The sequence below is a fragment of the Eleutherodactylus coqui genome, chromosome 1 (genome assembly GCF_035609145.1).
Source record: "Eleutherodactylus coqui strain aEleCoq1 chromosome 1, aEleCoq1.hap1, whole genome shotgun sequence".
Classification (NCBI taxonomy): domain Eukaryota; kingdom Metazoa; phylum Chordata; class Amphibia; order Anura; family Eleutherodactylidae; genus Eleutherodactylus; species Eleutherodactylus coqui.
In genome coordinates, this window is record NC_089837.1 from 41,701,263 (window position 1) to 41,719,056 (window position 17,794).

Consider the following 17,794-nt stretch of genomic DNA (forward strand, 5'->3'; position numbering starts at 1 on the left):
GGTTAAGTCAGGGCAGAAAAGGCTGACAGACTTCTTTGCCGTGAAAGAGCAGGAGGACGACGAACAGGCCGCAGAACCTTCTACGCCAGAGGAGATGCCGGGAGCGGTGATGTGGCATGATTCCTTGCTTGACAAATCTGGTAAGCAGGCTTGCCACAATTCCCTGCTCTTCGAGCACACGAGGAGGGGAGAGAGATAGAGGAAAGCAGGGAGAGAAGACAACCACTTCCCCCAGCATATGGCCAGAGGAAGGGAAGCCACCATCTTACAGCGTTAGCCCCAGATCCTCCATAACAAGTCCAGTGCAGCCACAACATGAAAAGTGAAGGGAGCCAGTAGAATTTGGTAGAATTGGTAAACGCACATTATAACATAGTTGAAGAACTTGAAAATATCAAAGCAAAACTAGCAGACCTAGAAGACCGGAATAGACGTAACAACATAAAAATAAGAGGAGTAGCAGAGACCGTCTTATCAGCAGAGTTACCAGGGGATCTGAAAAGACTAATGAAAAAGCTGCAGTCTGAATTTAAACAGGGGTCATTCCTCATTGATTGAATGCATAGGTTACACGTCCCAACTTGGTCTCCGAAAACATGCCTAGAGACAGTATAGCACGCATAAATTTTTTTCATGTTAAGGAGAATATGATGCAAACAGCAAGGAAACTTAAGAATCTTCTGTTCTCATTCTTGCTCTCAGTTTCAGAACTTCTTTCAAGTCCCAACCTCTGGGGCACTCTATACACATTAGCCCCTCTCTCCTGTCCTCCCCTATGCACAGCTCGCATGCACTCTTTACCTTCTTGCTTAGCCTCAAACCCCCCAGTGCCACTAACAAAAATAACAGTCTTTCTCATAAATCTCCTAATCATCTGCTAACCCTAACTATTCTGCTGTTACTAGCTGCTGGGGATATCTCTCCCAATCCTGGCCCGCCCTCCACTGCTCCTAGCTATTACCCCCTACCGGGCTCACTAATAAAATCCCCAAGCCCAACTGCTAGCCCATGCATACCCTCCCCTGACTCCTTTAAATGTGCGCTCTGGAACTGCCAGTCAGCATGTAATAAACTCCCCACCATCCACTTTTTTACTGCTAAATCTCTAAACCTGCTAGCTCTCACAGAAACGTGGATACAGCAGTCTGACACGGCCTCCCCTGCTGCACTGTCCTACAATGGCCTGCAGTTCTCCCATACCCCGAGACCAGATGACAGGCGTGGCGGAGGAGTAGGTGCTCTTCTCTCCTCGAAATGCACCTACCAGGTCATCCCCCCTGTACCCTCACTCACTTTTCCATCATTTGAGGTACATACGCGACGGCTTTTCCGTCCGCTGTCCATGCGAGTAGCAGTTATCTATCGCCCCCCAGGTGCTCCTCACCTGTTTTTGGACCAATTTGCTGCCTGGCTCCCCCACTTCCTATCCTGTGAAATTCCAACCCTCATTTTAGGTGATTTTAACATCCCCACTAATGACCCCAACTCCCCATCTGCCTCTCAGCTTCTATCGCTCACCTCCTCCCTTGGTCTCTCACAACTCACAGCCTCTCCCACTCACAGGGATGGCAATACTCTGGATCTGGTCTTCCTCCGTCTCTGCTCTGCTGCCAACTTCACTAACTCTCCTCTCCCGCTCTCGGATCATAACCTCCTCTTTCTCTGTCACGCTCCCTAACATCTCTCCAGACCCACCTACCTACAGTACCTACAGGAACCTTAAGGCCATTCACACCCAGAACTTTGCTGAATCCCTACAGTCCTCTCTGTCCCCCATCTCTCTCCTCACCTGCCCCAACCTGGCTGCCGCTCACTACAACACCGCTCTCAAACATGCCCTGGATGAAGCGGCGCCCCCCAGGACCCGAGCCATCCGATGTAGACCACGGCAACCCTGGCTCACACCTCAAACGCGCTTCATCCGGCGGTGCTCTAGAAGTGCTGAATGGCTGTGGAGGAAATCGCAAACGTCCGCAGACTTCCTCCACTACAAATTCATGCTCAGAACCTACAACCTTGCCCTCCACCATGCCAAACAAGTCTATTTCACCTCTCTCGTCTCCTCACTATCCCACAACCCTAAACGGCTCTTTGATACTTTTCACTCCCTTCTCAGCCCTAAACCGCAGCCCCCGGTGATGGATCCCAGTGCCGAAGAGCTGGCTGCTTACTTCAAAAAGAAAATTGATGACATCCGTCAGGAAATAACTTCCCAATCCCAGACTAGCCCTGACTCTAGTCTTCTCAGCACTGCATCTAGCTCCTGCTCACTGTCTGTACTCAGACCAGCGACAGAGGAAGAAGTCTCCAAATTGCTCTTCTCTGCTCGCCCCACCACCTGCGCTAGCGACCCTCACACCTCCTCCGTTCCCTCTCCCCAGTGGTCATCTCCCATCTCACCACTATATTCAACCTCTCTCTGACCTCGGCATCTTTCCCTCTTCTTTCAAACACGCCATCATATCCCCACTGCTAAAGAAGCCGACTCTGGACGCGACTGATGCTGCCAACTACCGACCCATCTCAAACCTCCCCTTCATCTCCAAACTACTAGAACGGCTGGTTTACTCCCGCCTTGTAAGCTACCTATCAGAGCACTCTCTCCTAGACCCCCTACAGTCTGGCTTTCGACCTCAACACTCGACAGAAACTGCCCTTACAAGGGTATCCAATGACCTATTGACAGCCAAATCGAGGGGCGATTACTCCCCCTACTGATCCTCCTCGACCTCTCCGCAGCATTTGACACTGTTGACCACAAACTCCTCCTCAGTATGCTACGCTCCATTGGCCTAAAGGACACTGCCCTCTCCTGGTTCTCTTCCTACCTATCTGACCGCTCTTTCAGTGTCTCCTTTGCTGGCTCTACCTCCCCTCCTCTTCCCCTTGCTGTTGGGGTCCCCCAGGGCTCTGTCCTCGGCCCCCTTCTTTTCTCTATCTACACAGCCCCTATTGGACAAACCATCAGGAGATTTGGCCTCCAATACCACCTGTATGCTGATGACACCCAGCTATACACCTCTTCCCGTGACATCTCTGCACCTTTACTCCAAAACATCACTGTCTGTCCGCTGTCTCTAACATCATGTCCTCTCTCTACCTAAAACTAAACCTCTCTAAAACTGACCTGCTGGTATTTCCACCCTCCACTAACCGACTTCCTCCTGACATCTCCATCTCAGTGTGTGGTGCCAACATAACTCCTAGACAACATGCCCGCTGCCTTGGAGTCATATTTGATTCTGATCTCTCTTTTACCCCCTACATCCAATCTCTGGCCCGAACATGTCAGCTGCACCTCAAGAACATCGCAAGAATCTGCTCTTTTCTCACTGTGGACACGCTAAAAACGCTTACTGTTGCCCTCATCCACTCCCGGCTCGATTATTGCAACTCGTTGCTGATCGGCCTCCCCTGCACCAGACTCTACCCTCTCCAATCCATCCTGAATGCGGCAGCCAGGCTCATCTTCCTGTCCAGCCGCTACTCGGACGCCTCTGCCCTGTGTCGGTCACTGCACTGGCTGCCCGTTAAATACAGAATTCAATTTAAACTCGCCACCTTCATCCACAAAGCCCTCCACAGTGCAGCGCCCCCCTACATCGCCTCCCTCATCTCAATCCATCAACCAGCCCGGGCTCTCCGCTCTGCTAACGAAACCAGATTGAGCGCCCCTTTAATTCGAACTTCTCATTCCCGCCTCCAAGACTTCTCCAGAGCAGCACCGGTCCTCTGGAACGCACTACCAAAGGCTACCCGAGCAATCCAGGACTCGCAGAACTTCAGGCGTGCTCTAAAAACGCACCTCTTCAGGGAGGCATACCGAATTCTCTAAACAAACCCCTTTGTACTCCGCCTGATAACATGCTCCCTGACCTACTGACTGCAATCCCTGCTAGCCATCATAAACCACTCCTGCAGTCATACTGTTTCTGCCGTCACACGGCTAAATGTCTGACCATTGTCTGTGTATATCACCCCTCACTCTCCACCTCGCCATACAGTGCACATCTCCAGCCCCTTTACCTTCTGTATCCCCCATTACTTGTAGTATGTAAGCTCATTGGAGCAGGACCCTCACCCCTATTGTTTCCATCAATTGATTACTATGTAACTGTGGTTCTGTAATGTTTGTACTTTTGTCTTTCTGTATCCCCTGTCTATGTAAGCGCTGCGGAATATGTTGGCGCTATACAAATAAAGTTTATTATTATTATTATTATAATCACAGACAAGGACATGGCCACCAACAACCCACAGAGAAAATCAACACACACCCTGACTTCTTGGATGGGGAGGTAAGGACTATATAACACCTACAGATGAATTAAAGGAGATGTCCCGCGCCGAAACGGGTTTTTTTTTTTTTAAACCCCCCCCCCGTTCGGCGCGAGACAACCCCGATGCAGGGGTTAAAAAAACCACCCGCACAGCGCTTACCTGAATCCCGGCGGTCCGGTGACTTCAATACTTACCGCTGAAGATGGCCGCCGGGATCCTCTATCTTCGTGGACCGCAGCTCTTCTGTGCGGTCCACTGCCGATTCCAGCCTCCTGATTGGCTGGAATCGGCACGTGACGGGGCGGAGCTACACGGAGCCGCTCTCTGGCACGAGCGGCTCCATAGAAGACTGCTGAAGACCCGGACTGCGCAAGCGCGGCTAATTTGGCCATCGGAGGCCAAAAATTAGTCGGCACCATGGAGACGAGGACGCTAGCAACGGAGCAGGTAAGTATAAAACTTTTTATAACTTCTGTATGGCTCATAATTAATGCACAATGTATATTACAAAGTGCATTATTATGGCCATACAGAAGTGTATAGACCCACTTGCTGCCTCGGGACAACCCCTTTAATGCTACAGTAGCTCCAAAGAATTCTCCTTTTACTCGGCAAGACATCGCTCCTTCTCCAGAATTGATATGCTTGTAGTTCACTTCTTTATGCTCCCAAATTTTACCAGCTCTCATTAGGAATAGCAACATAGCCAGACCATGCCCCTGTCTATCTAACCCTTAAATTATCCCAAAACATTGAAATCCCTAGAATATGGATAAAAAATACCTATTTAATGAAAATTTCCAAATATCAAGATAAACTTATTTGTTCTATGGAGCGCCACAAAACAGTGATAAGAGGGACCATGATCCGGTTAGGGTCACACCACAAAAAGGAAAGAAACTAAATATTAAAAGACGTGATAATGTCCCTAGAAGAGTTAGAGAACGGGTTAATGAGAAACCCTTCAATATCCCTCAACTAGGAACTATTGAAAACTAGAGCCAAACTGATCGGATTCTTAATAGAAAGCCACGAAAAAGACTATGATAAATATTAACACGACTGACTACATAGTAAATAATATGTTCAGTAAGCTGATGGTGAATAGGGATAAAAAAATAATCAAAGCAAAAATCTCTCATGTGATAGATAAACTAAAATCACAAAAGGAGTATCCCTGTGGACATAGCTGAGGCCTTCAGAGCATTCTACTCAAAATTATACAACCCCAAAGAAGACCACAAAACCGTACAACCATCCAAAGAAAAAAAATATCCTTGATCCACTTACCTACACTAACACAAAACCAACTAGACTCCCTAAATTTACCCATTACTCGCAAATAATTATTCAAGTGTCTAAAAAAGAAAAAGTACCAGGCCCAGACATTCTAAGCGAAAGTAAACTCAGTAGCTGCTGTTTGCTTAGATGGGCGTGTGTTTATGCTAGGGATTATCCAGCTGCCAGATTCCATTGTGTTCTCCTGGCATTTTTTTGCCATGCATACAGAATGTACTCATTGTGCAGCCCTTGAAAAGACTGGATGAATTCTGTTCAAATGAAACATCTTTTGAGCAGCTGAATGATGTTTCTTTCCTGCTAAAAACCCATGGCTAACGACAAGGGAATGAATATCGCACGACTGCCCACGTTTACATGTAATGATTATCGCTCATGTTCGACCATTTGAACAAATTTTGAGCGATATAATAGTTATGTGTAAAAGGGCTTTCACGGAAAAACTGACTGAAACCTTTATGTTGCCATGAAAGAGGGTGTCTTCCCAACAGAGATGCTTAAGGCTACTATTGTGGCAATTGCCAAGCAGGGGAAAAGTACAACCTCACCAGCAAACTTCAGGCCCATCTCACTTTTAAATTGTGATCTGAAATAATATGTAAAAGATTATAGTCCAACGCCTATTAAAAATGTTACAATCCTTAGTACATAGGGACCCAGCAGGATTTGAAAAAAGGAGGACAGACTTCAGATGTCACCAGAAGAATCCTGTATCTAATGCACAAAATGGGCAGACTGCTAACGCCTTCTCTGATACATTGGATGCAGAGAAGGCGTTCAACAGGATCTATTGGTAATATGCATTCTCTGTCCTACACAAATTTGGATCAAAGGGGCCATCATAAAAGCAAAGCTCTATACTCAGCACCCTCAGCAAGAGTCCTCATCAATGGTGTCCTATCAAACACTTTCGAGATAACAAACGGAACCAGCAAGGGTGCCCCCTTTTCCAACTGTTCTTTATCCTCACAATGGAGCCCTAATGCAGAAGCAATTAGGGGAAATTTCAACATAAGAGGTATCCCAATGTCATTTAAAGAACATAAATTGGACTTTTGCGGATGACGTAATACTATCAATAACTCATCCCCTTGGTTCGCTCCAAGAAAGTTCCCGAACAATAAAAGCTTTAGCAATATATCCTGCTATAAAATAAATGCAACAAAATCCTAAATAATACCCATGAAAGTATCTTGTAGTTTGTGTGGGAGAGTCAGATCAGGTAGAGCACAGGATTGCAGTGAGTGGCAGTCAGAGACCACAACAGCAGATAAAGTCCATACAGGCTTGGCCTGTGTTTTTTAGAAAGCATAAAAATAACCGAAATACAGCCTTAACTTCAGGCATAAACAAAAATCCTGCTTCTCCAGTACTTACTAAACAGAGTCTTTCCCTGACTATACGTTGACGGCTAGCTGCAACCACACGAACACCAAACAGCTTGCAGAAAGTCCAGATTTCCCTTGGTCAGGAATAACGCGTTACTTGAGGCCAGCAGCCTCCAGCATACTCAGCTGCTCACGGGCCTCACCTCGTTCTGCAGCTTGCAGACTTTTGTGGACTGGGTAATTACCCAGCCTCTGCAACTGAGGAGCTAATCCCCCATAATAAGACCTGGAGTGGAGGAAGTGGAATGGACAGCCCCAGTACCGAGCCTGCCATCTATTCCAAAAAACCATGCCCAAACACACTTTACCAAAATCATCTTCAGCAACTACCTTTGCTGGAGATTACATCCCTGGTTTTCCCGTGTCCCATGCAGCGAGACACGAACTCCCTTCATTCTTAACAGGGGTAATACCTGAACCCAGGCGGAATATAGCGACTATCCAGAATTAACCCCCTCAATGTCTCACATTTGATAGACCATATTTAAAAAGACTTGCCTTACTTGTGGGAAGAGCCAGTGGTCCCATACCTCAGTACAGGATTGAAATTCCCGCTGGAGGAAATTCCAACCCAATATTTCAGCAGTCTATACAAAACATTCCAAACACACCTAGAATCCTTTTCCAAGATAGAGCCTTTCTGGTTGGAATAATGATCTTCCAAAAATGCTGTATAGCTTCCGCTCCCTCCCATTCCCGTGCTCTCAGAAAACTATAAACGATTTGCAAAAACAAATGATTCCCCTATATAGGGGAACAAAAGACCAAGAGTAGCAGCATCCATTATGTACGACTCAAGGGAGAGAGGGGGCCTGGGAATTCCAAACCTACAGGCCTACAAACAAGCAAACCTAATAAAACAGATGAGACCGTGGTTCTTCCTTACTGATATGATCAGTTGGTCATCGCTAGAACACTCAATAGGAGATGGAAACATGAGAAATCTAATATTAGCAGCGTCCTTGGCTTTCTCTTTCCAAATGCCACACTGCCCAACTATTAAAGCCTTATTACAAGCATGGGCGCACATACTGCAGATTTTGAGTTCATATTTCCCTGAGAAACGGGTTCTAGTACCCAATAGACGTCCTTGAGTTTTTCTCTTTCTCTCCCCATCCATGAGATTAATCTAGTCTAAAAGAAATATGAAGATAAAGATCATTTGTTTGACAAGTTACTAGAATATGCTAATGATGCCTCTTCTTTTCTTTTGAAACATGTAATTTTGTACTTGTACATTTCACCAAAATAATTTTGTTTAATCAGATGCTGAGACCCCCACTGATTGCTGAAATCAGGAGGCTGCAGCAAGCACTGTGCCCCTTCGGCTGTCATCTTGCCTATTGGCTCTGCTTGGGAGCTGAAGACAAACAATAGAATTCCACTGACATCTATGCGCCCGTTTGTAACTCCGGAGCAAAGATGACAGCCGAAGGGGCACAGTACTCAGCCGAGCGCTGCAGCCCCTTCATTCCAACAACCAGAGGGGGGCTGAGATAATGTAAGGACAGACTAGATGGACCTTGTGCTCTTTTTGCCGTTAGTCTTTTATGTTTTTATATAGGTCACAAACTTATGACAAAAGTCCAAGTCTCCAGGCCGACCTCCGGCCATGTGATCCTGCTGGTTCCTGGTTGCCCTTTCCTCCTCATTACAAGGAGCCTACTTACCATTCTCATTCCTCCTATAACATTACTATTAGCTCATTGGTTCACACCATACAGAACTGACCATATTGGTGGCCGAGCTTCACATTCTGTGTTGTCCAGTTTCCTTGGTTACTTTCACTCTCTGCCATCATACAACTAAAGCCAGTACTGCGGTATGTGAAGCAGCGGAGCGGACGGCAATATACAGTATGAATACCCTGTCGGACGTCTTCTGACATCGGAGCCATACAGGCTTCAATCAGGATGTTGGAAATGACAGTGGATTGGAAAGGGTTAATGTATTTTAGCTTAACTTTGTTTAGCTTGTTAAATAATGCAATAAGGATAGGGCTACATGGCGACTACAGCCGAGACACATGGCCCTTGGCCTAACACTGAAATATTGCTCTACGACATTGTAAACTAAGGGCCGTGAATCTGGTCCCAATGCGGCTTACAAGCTGATGTGACCGGACTAATGTAAGAAATCCAGTAGGGTTGGATTTCTTGGGATCATCGTTCATGGAAACCTTTATTGACCTTTTTCACTTTTTTAATTTACTAGATCACAAAGCTATAATGTAATATTTGGTCATTTTGATCTCTTTCACATCCAGAGTCGCTGTGTAACCCGAGCCGTAAGAACTGAGAAATACAGAACAGTTTACCTCTCCGGTCAGCAGGTAGATGATCTCCAAGGTGAAGCTTAATATTCTCTTGGTAATCTCATTGCTGGTCTTCTCCATCCTCGGTGGGTCATTCATGAGGACCATTTTGGATGAGTACATGAGAGAACTGGAGGAACTGGAGGGTTCTAGTACTGCCAGCCCTTTAAGAGAGAAGGAAAGACTCTAAATCATACGTGGACATCATCATGTGTGATATACAGAACCCCCCTTATAGAGCATTCGGAGAAATAGGGTCTTCAGAGCCGTCACCACATTACAGGGGGTTACCAGTTAGATGCTTGGAACAACCTTCCAGCCGATCCAGCTGGGAAATCAACAATAAATGAATTCCTGCCAGCTGGTATAAACTGGCGCGAGGTTTGTGCGTTGTGAGATGGACGAATGTAAACCACATTTTTTTGAATGGGGTCATATACATGAGCGATGAGTTCCAGCATTGCAGTGCGGGAAACAAATCATAGCGTGTCCGATCTTTGTGTGTTCCCTCAGAACGCCTCGCCTATTGATTTTAACTAGGCAGGAAAACCCAACCTGTGATGTGCAGTTTCCCATTGACAACACTTGGCAATCCTCTAATGGGGCTAAAAGCAACACAAACACCTCACATCCGCGGGGACATCGCACGTTGGTGATTGTGATATATGCTCCCGAGTTTCACACCCTGATATCGCACTCGCCCTGTGAAAATATCCTGAGTAGGAACAACCCCCTGAAAAGCCCTTCTTACACCTGCAGGAAGGTGTCTGCGCACCCCGAGCCCTTAATACACCTGCAGGAAGGTGTCTGCGCACCCCGAGCCCTTAATACTATAGATGAGCGAGCAGACTCGCTAAGGCAAACTACTCGAGCGAGTATTGCCTTACGTGAGTACCTGCCCGCTCGTCTCAAAAGATTCAGGTGTCGGCGGGAGGGGAGAGCTCTCTCTCACACTCTCCCCCCCGGTTCCCTCCTGCTCACTCCCGCAACTCACCGCTCTCCCCCGCATCTTTTGAGACAAGCGGGCAGGTGCAAGCATAAGGCATTACTCACTCGAGAAGTTTGCCTTAGCGAGTACCTTCGCTCATCTCTACTTGTTACACCTGCAAGAAGGTGTCTGCGCACCCCGAGCACCTACTACAGCGGCAGGCATCTGCGCACCCCGAGCACCTACTACAGCGGCAGGCAGGTGTCTGCGCACCCCGAGCACCTACTACAGCGGCAGGCAGGCGTCTGCGCACCCCGAGCACCTACTACAGCGGCAGGCAGGCGTCTGCGCACCCCGAGCACCTACTACAGCGGCAGGCAGGTGTCTGCGCACCCCGAGCACCTACTACAGCGGCAGGCAGGTGTCTGCGCACCCCGAGCACCTACTACAGCGGCAGGCAGGTGTCTGCGCACCCCGAGCACCTACTACAGCGGCAGGCAGGTGTCTGCGCACCCCGAGCACCTACTACAGCGGCAGGCAGGTGTCTGCGCACCCCGAGCACCTACTACAGCGGCAGGCAGGTGTCTGCGCACCCCGAGCACCTACTACAGCGGCAGGCAGGTGTCTGCGCACCCCGAGCACCTATTACACCGGCAGGCAGGTGTCTGCGCACCCCGAGCACCTATTACACCGGCAGGCAGGTGTCTGCGCACCCCGAGCACCTATTACACCGGCAGGCAGGTGTCTGCACACCTAAAAGCCCTTAGTACACCTGCAGGAAGGTGTCTGCACACCCAGAGCCCTTAGTACACCTGCAGGAAGGTGTCTGCACACGCCAAGCCATTATTATAGCTGCAGTAAGGGGTCTACGCACCCCAAGCCCTTATTATAGCTGCAGGAAGGTGTCTGCGCACCACGAGCCCTTATTATAGCTGCAGGAAGGGGTCTGCGCACCACGAGCCCTAATTATAGCTGCAGGAAGGGGTCTGCGCACCACGAGCCCTTATTATAGCTGCAGGAAGGGGTCTGCGCACCACGAGCCCTTATTATAGCTGCAGGAAGGGGTCTGCGCACCACGAGCCCTTATTATAGCTGCAGGAAGGGGTCTGCGCACCACGAGCCCTTATTATAGCTGCAGGAAGGGGTCTGCGCACCACGAGCCCTTATTATAGCTGCAGGAAGGGGTCTGCGCACCACGAGCCCTTATTATAGCTGCAGGAAGGGGTCTGCGCACCACGAGCCCTTATTATAGCTGCAGGAAGGGGTCTGCGCACCACGAGCCCTTATTATAGCTGCAGGAAGGGGTCTGCGCACCACGAGCCCTTATTATAGCTGCAGGAAGGGGTCTGCGCACCACGAGCCCTTATTATAGCTGCAGGAAGGGGTCTGCGCACCACGAGCCCTTATTATAGCTGCAGGAAGGTGTCTGCGCACCACGAGCCCTTATTATAGCTGCAGGAAGGTGTCTGCGCACCACGAGCCCTTATTATAGCTGCAGGAAGGTGTCTGCGCACCACGAGCCCTTATTATAGCTGCAGGAAGGTGTCTGCGCACCACGAGCCCTTATTATAGCTGCAGGAAGGTGTCTGCGCACCACGAGCCCTTATTATAGCTGCAGGAAGGTGTCTGCGCACCACAAGCCCCTACTATACCTGCAGGAAGGTGTCTGCGCACCACAAGCCCCTACTATACCTGCAGGAAGGTGTCTGCGCACCACAAGCCCCTACTATACCTGCAGGAAGGTGTCTGCGCACCACAAGCCCCTACTATACCTGCAGGAAGGTGTCTGCGCACCACAAGCCCCTACTATACCTGCAGGAAGGTGTCTGCGCACCACAAGCCCCTACTATACCTGCAGGAAGGTGTCTGCGCACCACGAGCCCTTATTATACTTGCAGGAAGGTGTCTGCGCACTACGAGCCCCTATTATACCTCCAGGAAGGTGTCTGCGCACCACAAGGCCTTATTATACCCGCAGGAAGGTGTCTGCACACACCACAAGCCCTTATTATACCCGCAGGAAGGTGTCTGCACACACCACAAGCCCTTATTATACCCGCAGGAAGGTGTCTGCACATACCACAAGCCCTTATTATACCCGCAGGAAGGTGTCTGCGCACACCACAAGCCCTTATTATACCCGCAGGAAGGTGTCTGCGCACACCACAAGCCCTTATTATACCCGCAGGAAGGTGTCTGCGCACACCACAAGCCCTTATTATACCTGCAGGAAGGTGTCTGCGCACACCACAAGCCCTTATTATACCTGCAGGAAGGTGTCTGCGCACACCACAAGCCCTTATTATACCTGCAGGAAGGTGTCTGCGCACCACAAGCCCTTATTATACCTGCAGGAAGGTGTCTGCGCACCACGAGCCCTTATTATACCTGCAGGAAGGTGTCTGCGCACCACGAGCCCTTATTATACCTGCAGGAAGGTGTCTGCGCACCACGAGCCCTTATTATACCTGCAGGAAGGGGTCTGCGCACCACAAGCCCTTATTATACCCGCAGGAAGGTGTCTGCGCACCACAAGCCCTTATTATACCCGCAGGAAGGTGTCTGCGCACCACAAGCCCTTATTATACCTGCAGGAAAGGGTCTGCGCACCACAAGCCCTTATTATACCCGCAGGAAGGTGTCTGCGCACCACAAGCCCTTATTATACCCGCAGGAAGGTGTCTGCGCCCCACAAGCCCTTATTATACCCGCAGGAAGGTGTCTGCGCTCCACAAGCCCTTATTATACCTGCAGGAAGGTGTCTGCACACCACAAGCCCTTATTATACCTGCAGGAAGGTGTCTGCGCACCACAAGCCCTTATTATACCTGCAGGAAGGTGTCTGCGCACCACAAGCCCTTATTATACCTGCAGGAAGGTGTCTGCACACCACAAGCCCTTATTATACCTGCAGGAAGGTGTCTGCACAACACAAGCCCTTATTATACCCGCAGGAAGGTGTCTGCGCACCACAAGCCCTTATTATACCTGCAGGAAGGGGTCTGAGCACCACAAGCCCTTATTATGCCTGCAGGAAGGTGTCTGCGCACCACAAGCCCTTATTATACCCGCAGGAAGGTGTCTGCGCACCACAAGCCCTTATTATACCCGCAGGAAGGTGTCTGCGCACCACAAGCCCTTATTATACCCGCAGGAAGGTGTCTGCGCACCACAAGCCCTTGTTATACCTGCAGGAAGGGGTCTGAGCACCACAAGACCTTCTACTTACTGCAATTACAGAAACTGCACCAAAATACCCAACAAAACTGCACAAAAACAGTTTAACAAACTTACCCGAATCCTCCAGTTTTACGGGGAGTTTATATACTTTTTCCCCCTAATTTGTTTTAAAACTCAATAAAATAATGCAGCAACCGTCAGGTGTGAATGTAGCTGATATCAGTGTGCTCTATATATCCTCTGGCTGATAACAGAGACAACAGCAGAGACCGGGACTTGCTACACTGCAATAGCTGAAGGACCTGTGAAGATGTCACTACATAAGGGGCGGAGCTCAGTATTGAGGAGGAGAAGTGGTGGCTGAAGGACCTGTGATGATGTCACCGTCATGTGATCAGTATATAAGGAGGCGGAGCTCAGTAGTGAGGAGGAGAAGTTCCTGTGATGACAGTAGTATGATGGGACTTTACATATAGTGGCTATAGGTCTTCTCTGCTGATGTCCGTACGGTCTGCTGGTTTAGGATCTTGGGCAGTTGCAGTCTTCTTGCCTCCTAATGCACACTTTGCACTGCTCTCTGGTTGGGCAGCACTAATCCCGTCAGTAGTACTGGCCAATCACAGAGCAGGTATAGTGCATTGGTAGTTTAGCACTACTAATGCACTATGGGGATTATGTAGTCTGAAGATTGCATTGGTCATCTTGGATGGCTGAAAACGAGACACGGAACCAGCGGATTACAGGGACATCGGCACAGAAGACCAGCAGCAGGGAGTATAACTGCGTCCTTCGGTCCCAGGACAAGATTTTGTCCCAAAACCAGAGGGTTTGCTATAACTTTTTTTTTATATTGTCCCCCAAAGTAGATTAATAACTAATTTTATTTGGTTCAAAATGCTGCTATTTAACAACTTGTTTGAACTCTGAGGTCTGTGATTGCCTGCAGCAGCCTGAGATGCCCTGTAAACAGGCAGACGACAATCTATAAACACAGACGCGAGAATGGAACTGTGGCTGCGGGGAGCCAGGAGATGTGAATATAGTCCCTATTAGCCATGGGCAGATGGATTAAAGAAAAAAGCTTGGATAGCCATTTTCAGCAATAACATATAAGGGGTTGGCTCTGACAGTGCTCCCTGTGCACATACAGCTAGAGATGAGCGAGCGCGCTCGGATAAGTCAGTTACTCGAGCGAGCCTCGCTCTTCTCGAGTAACTGCATTCTTGTCCGAGCAGGCTCAGGGGAGAGTGGCGGGGGTATTCACAGCTAATCCACAGTAAGGGTCCTTTTAGACGAGACGATTATCCTGTGACGTCATCGCTGGCTGGTTCACTCTCGTCTCGCTTGTTTAGGGAGGCAGATACATCGTTAGCTCGTTCAAATCCTTCAGTCTTTCACATTCGCAGTATAAGTGACTGAGAGGGACTGAACTAGCGCTATTTAAACTGAATAATAACTGAACGAACCAATACTCATCGTTGGCTCCCGTTTAGACCAAAAGATTATCGTTCACTTTAATTAACTCGTTTGAATGATTGATGAGCACCGTCATACCATCATTATGAACATTACAATGTTAGAGAATTAAAACGTTTTTTCTGTGTTGTGAATAAAGGAGTGACTTAACTTATTGCAACATTCGTCTCGTCTTTCTATTCGTCATCTGTGTCTCTTTTCTTTCTATACAACATTAACTAACATAACCAGTTAGACAGACGTGACACAAGGGGGGTTAACCGGGGGGACACATTTAGGGGAGAGATACATAAAACTCTGCCGATAAGTTGCGTAGAGTATAGCTCTGTGATCAGGTTTCGCTTCTATCTTTTAGTGATCCATTAACGAGCGGTATTCCTCAGATTCCTGAAACACTATCCAGTAATACCATATTTTCCTGAACCTTTCTTGTGTGCCCCTTAGTGCCGCAGTGAGGTCCTCCATCTCCATAATCCTTCTTACTGTATTAACCCCTTAGTGACCAAGCCTGTTTGCGCCTTAATGACCAGGCCAAATTTTGCAAATCTGACACGTGTCACTTTAACATGGAAAAACACCAGAAAGGTTTTGCATATCCAAGCGATTCTGACATTGTTTTTTCGCCACATGTTGTACTTCATCTAGGAGGGAAAAAAAAGACCGATAGAATCTGTGTTCATTTATTAAAAGCGCCAAAATTGAGAAAATTTTGAAAAAAAAATCGTCATTTTTTCACATTTCCAACTGCAATATCTCAAATATGTGCAAACATAATATAGAAATTTTTGTTAAGATATATATTTCCATCCGTTTACTTTATTTTTGGCGCACATTGGAAAAACTTTCTTTTTTTTTTAACCATTTAGGAGACGTACAAATGTAACATTACTTTTCAGCATTTTGAGGAACACTTTGTTTTCCTACACCAAACCAAGATTGGAAAGGCTCATAGGAGTCAAAATGATAGATACCCCCACAAGTGACCCCATTTTAAAAACGACACCCTTTAACGTATTCACTGAGGGGTGTCATGAGTATTTTAACCCCACAGTTTTTTTTTTTTTTTTAGGAGTCAATGCAATTTAGAAGAGAAAAACTAAAATTTCATATTTTTGCAAATGTCATTTTAAAGACAGGACTTTTTTCTATAGTACACATGAAAATTAGAATTTGCACCCCAGAATGGATACCCCTGTTTATCCCGTGCTCAGAAACATAGCCATTGTGGCCCTAATCTTACGTCTAGATGCACAATGGGGCCCAAAATGAAAGGAGCAACCGGTGGCTTTCAGAACAGAAATTTTGCTTGAAGGAGATTTAGTCCCCATTGCTCACTTGTAGAGCCATTGAGTGACCAAAACGATGGAGAACCCCCACAAGTGACCCCATTTTGAAAAGTAGACCCCTTAACGAATTTATCTAGGGGTATGATGACTTTTTTGACTTCACAGTATTTGAATGAATCTAAGCCAAGCAGAAGGAAAAAAATTATGATTTTCATTTTTTTGGCAATTTTGTCAATTTAAAAACAGGTTTTTTGTACAGTGTACATAGGAATGAAGACGTTCACCCCAAAATGGATCCCCCCATTTGTCCCGTGTTCAGAAACATACCCCTTGTGGCCCTAATCTACTTACAGGACACATGGCTAGGCCCATAATGGAGGGAATTCCCGCTGGATTTCAGGGCAGAACTGAATAAATCCCAGGCCCCATTGCCCACTTATACGGAAAAAAATTTGACTTCCTAAAAATAATCCCCCCCACCATCCCCATTTTTTGGCATTCCCTAAATATTAGATAACGGTAATATAAACTGCGTTTTATGTCCAAAGACAGGGGTAATTACGGAGGCTGGTTGGGTTGGGCACATGGGGCAAGAAAACCGGGTATCCCCCCTCCTCTCATGTATTTTGGGGGGGTATTTCGTGACCTCAGCGGTGGGGATGGGGTGTAAAAAGTGGCCCTCTGTGAGGCTTTGTAATCTTGCTGCGGTGCGGCGGTCTCACAGAGAAGGCGCTCAACAAGCTGCTCCTGGAACTGTATGAAGGCGAGCGTTCCCGGGGCTTCTTGTAAATTACGGATTACAGGTAGCGGTCTGAATAACGCCGGGCTCACATGGCCATAGGTGGAATCCGCTTGCGGAGGCCTGCAGCGGATCCCATCTGTGAGCCCGGCTGTGACCCTGCGTACGGCCGCGTAATGTACTGCACATAACTGCCTACTCACACAGGCGGTCATGCGCAGTCTTTTTTTTTTTTGTTTGCATTTCCCGCGCCGTTGCTTAGCGATGACCCGGGTACCCGCAGCTCATACACAATGTATTTGCACATGGGCTGCGAGTATATCCGCCGTCATAGCGCACAATGGGCTCTAGGTCGCGGATATCCGCGGTAAAATATAGCATGCCGTGTTCTGTTTCTGCGAGTGGATTCCGTAATTCCGACCCGCTAATTGGGGAGAATTGTGTGATCCAATGCATGTGATTGATCCGTGGATTACCGCTGATCAAGTGCATGCAGAACCCGTAATTCCTCTCCGGTCATGTGTGACCGGCCTAATGTTAGATCGCTACTTTATCACGTGACCGGGGACCGCTCAGCGAGGCCACCGGTCACTGCTCCAGGCTCTCAGTGACCGTTGGTCGCTGGGAGCAAGGAGATTTAAAATTTCCTGGGCTCCCCGACTCCTGCGAATGTGTCCGGCATTTTGCCGGCGGGCGCATGCGCAGCAGCCGGAAGGGTCCATGGAGGATAATCGCATCTGGATTCAAATGCGGAAGCCTCCGAGAAGATGTTTCATCTCCCCCCACCGATCGCATCAGTGAGGGGAGATGAAACTGCCACTTTTTAAGGAACTTTTACATGACCGCCATTATGCATTGTATAACGGCGATCACGTGACCAGTAACCGCATACCGCAGCTCCCC

At 48.0% G+C, this 17,794-nt stretch overlaps 1 protein-coding gene across 1 annotated transcript in view; it reads right to left on the minus strand.

Moving 5' to 3' along the window:
* LOC136608658 (oocyte zinc finger protein XlCOF29-like) overlaps positions 1-17,794 on the minus strand; it is a 354,481-nt gene that overhangs the window by 221,202 nt on the left and 115,485 nt on the right. The gene's annotated exons all lie outside the window — the stretch shown is intronic.